The sequence below is a fragment of the Heterodontus francisci genome, chromosome 35 (assembly GCF_036365525.1).
Source record: "Heterodontus francisci isolate sHetFra1 chromosome 35, sHetFra1.hap1, whole genome shotgun sequence".
Classification (NCBI taxonomy): Eukaryota; Metazoa; Chordata; class Chondrichthyes; order Heterodontiformes; family Heterodontidae; genus Heterodontus; species Heterodontus francisci.
The window spans coordinates 19,742,491-19,745,968 of NC_090405.1; the positions used below are offsets into that span (position 1 = coordinate 19,742,491).

The 3,478-nt window shown below is 42.9% G+C and overlaps 2 non-coding genes across 2 annotated transcripts; both read left to right on the forward strand.

Annotated features, from left to right (window-relative positions):
- The first annotated feature begins 231 nt into the window (after nt 1–231).
- Nucleotides 232–320, forward strand: trnap-ugg (transfer RNA proline (anticodon UGG)). Its single transcript is given in 2 exon segments — nt 232–267; nt 285–320. It is a non-coding gene; the product is annotated as a tRNA-Pro (tRNA).
- A 916-nt stretch (nt 321–1,236) lies between these two features.
- Nucleotides 1,237–1,309, forward strand: trnaf-gaa (transfer RNA phenylalanine (anticodon GAA)). The gene has a single exon. It is a non-coding gene; the product is annotated as a tRNA-Phe (tRNA).
- Nucleotides 1,310–3,478: the final 2,169 nt, after the last annotated feature.

Below are 3,478 nucleotides of genomic sequence, written 5' to 3' on the forward strand. Positions count from 1 at the left end.
TGGATGGACAGAAGCAGTCTGAAAGGATGGCTGAAACAAAAGGTGAGTGCCCTGAAACGTTAACTGTGTTTCTCACAGCACAGATGCTGCCAGAGCTGCTGAACATTTCCAGCACTTTCTGTTTTTATTTCAGCATTTGCAGGATGTTGCTTTGATCTGAAAAAAAATGGATGATTGGCTGGGGGGTTCCAGTGAAATTCCACAGCAGCTAATAAAGCCTGACCTGTCAGTGGCTCGTTGGTCTAGGGGTATGATTCTCGCTTTGGGAGTATGGTTAATTAACATGCGAGAGATCCTGGGTTCAAGTCCCGGACGAGCCCTGGTCTGCTGGCATTTTTAGATTAAGGTTATCTATTGGTTTCAGCCTTGCAGAAGGTGGAATTGACTTCCATACGGAGCTGGCTTGAGGACCAGACAACTGGATTCAAAGAGCTTGTCGACAAAATTGTAATTAACTAAATGTACAGATAGCCAAGTGGGAATATAAAGTTGTTGCTGTCATTGTGACCTGACTCCAAAAACAACAGGACTGGGTTCTGGAATGGAATGGAATGGAATTCTTCAGTGTTTCTGTTGTTTGGCTTGCATTGACTCATCGATTTTCTTGTTTTTCACTTTGTCGATGCCTTTGAATAATTGTGGATCCTTCTTCAGGGTGTCTTCTTTCACCAGGTAGTTCTGACCTCTGATGATGTTGATTGTAATCAGCTTCAATTCGCTGATAGTTTTGGAAGTGAGCAGATTTCCTTTGCTTGAGTCTACAACATGGAACTCAGTCTGACATGTGGACCCATGGGAGGATTTGAATGCCACCCCTGCGTTGGAGTTGCATCCATCCAATAAGAGACCGAGTAGAAGTGACAGTTCTGTCAGTCGAATATGAGACTTTTAATGGCAGGGTTGTGAGTTTGAGTGCCATTCTGTTTTTCCCTTTTGTAAGGCCTCATGAGCAGAGAGTACAGGGAGTGTTTGAAATGAGCAAGTCTCGCTTTGATTCAGGACTCTTACCTCTCAGCAGCATCTCACTATGAAAGATTGAATTTGATCTCATTTCATTCTCAGCTCGGGGTCTGTGCGGCTCAGTGGCACTTCTGGCTGTCTCCCGCTTCACAATCCATCAGTACTGAGAAAGCAATGGGGAATATTACTCACATGTTGTGTTCTTTAATTTTTTGGAAAACTTGAATGTATGTATTTTCTTCCAAAACAAGGACACCAAACCACTGTTAAAGGGGGGCTGAAATAGCTCAGTTGGGAGAGCGTTAGACTGAAGATCTAAAGGTCCCTGGTTCAATCCCGGGTTTCAGCAATTTTGCTTCCTTATGCGTCTCTTGCCTTGGTTCTGATTTTCCGGTTGCACAATTTACTTTGAAATTATTTACCAAGCACCAGTGGATTGAATTTGAGAAACAACACAGAGTCATTTACAGCACAGAAGGTGGTCGTATGGCCTATCACGTCCATGCTGGCTCTCCCCGGAGCAATCTAGTCAGTTCCACTCACCAGCTCGGTCCCTTTCCTCCTGCAAGTTTCTTTCCTTCAAGTATCCATCTAATTTCCTTTTCAAATCATTGATTGTCTCTGCTTCCACCACACTTGTGGGCCAAGACATTACTACCCACAGCATAAAAAATTCCACCTCATCAAGGATGGGAAATACTTATATCTTCTATATTTGCTTATTCTCTATTTCTATGAGAATAGACTGACAGTCAACATGAAAGGAAACCCAAAAATCTTCGAGCAGCATGTAAATGATAAGTGGGTAGTAAGAGGTTGAGTCGGGCCTATTAGGAACAAAAAGGATAATATAAGCTTAGAGGTGCAGGGCAATGTTAATCTACTTAATGAGTACTTTGCATCAGTGATCACTGAGGAAGTGGAATTTGACAAAATATCAGTCGAAGTGAAGAGAGTAGAGTTAATGGAGAGGGTACAAATTGAGAGAGGGAGGTACTAAAAAGGCTGGCTGTGCTTCGGGAAGATAAATCACCTGGTCTGGATGCCTGGCATCCCAGGTTGCGAAAGGAAATGCGGATGCAGATAATGGAAGAGTTTGCCATAATCTTCCAATCTTCCCTGGATACGGGGGAGGTGCCAGGAGTAAACAGTGGCAAATGCGACGCCCTTATTCAAGAAAGGGTGTAAGGACAGTCCGGCTAACTACAGGCTAGTTAGATTAACAGCAGCGGTGGGTAAGGTTTTAGAAAGAATAATCAGGGTAAAAAATCAACAGTCACTTGGAGAGGTTCGAGTTAATTAAGGAGAGTGAGCATGGATTTATAAATGGGAGTTCATGCTTGACTAATCTAACTGCATTTTTTGATGAACTAACAGAGCAGGTTGATGAAGGGAATGCAGTGGATGTTGTTTATATGGATTTTAAGGAAGCGTTTGACAAGGTACCACATAAAAGGGGGGTTTACAAAATTGAGGTTCGTGGTATAGGAGGGTCAGTGTCCAATTGGATAGAAAATTGGTTTAAGGACAGAAAACAGAGAGTCTTATGAAATGATTCTTTGTCAGACTGGAAGATAGTCGACAGTGGTGTTTCCCAAGGGTCAGTGCTGGAACCACTGCTTTTTTTGCTAAAGATAAATGACTTGGATCTTGGAATATTGAGTAGAATCTCAAAATATCCCGATGACAACAAACTTGGAGGAGTGGCAAACAGTGAGGATGATATGAACTGCCTGCAACAGGACAATGATAGGCGAGCAGAATGGGCAGACAGGTGGCAGATGGAATTTAATAGTGACAAGTGTGAGGTGATGTATTTTGGCATAAGGAATAGGGAGAGGCAATATTTACTTAATGGCACAGTTCTAAAGAGTATACTGGAATAGAGGGACTTGGGGTTCATGTGCATCAATCTTTGAAGGTGGCAAGACATATTGCGAGAGTGGTTAGCAAAGCATATGGGATCTTGGGCTTTATAAATAGAGGCATTGAGTACAAAGCAGGGAAGTTATGCTGAACCATTATAAAGCTCTGGTTAGGCCCCAATTGGAGTGTTGCTTCCAGTTTTGCTTACCACACTTAAGAAAGAATGTGAGGGTCCTTGAGAGGATGCAGAGGAAATTCACCAGAATGGATCCAGGGATGGAGGATTTTAGTTACAAGGTTAGGTTGGAAAAGCTAGGGTTGTTCTACCTGCATCAAAGGAGAGTGAGGGGAGAATTGATAGATGTGTTTTCGGCTATGACAGTTTTAAATAAGTTGGCAAGGAAACATTGTTCCCGTTAACTATTGGTACAAGGACTAGGGGACACAGATTGAAGGTTTTGGACAGGAGGTACAGGGGGAATGTGCGCAAGAACTTTCTTACACTGATTGGTGATGATCTGTAACTCGCTGCCCACGAGGGCGGTGGAAATGGAGATAATCGAGGATTACAAAAGGAATTTGAATGGGCACTTGAAGGAAATAATTTTACAGGGCTATGGGGATCGAGCAGACAAGTAATAACTCGTCTCCA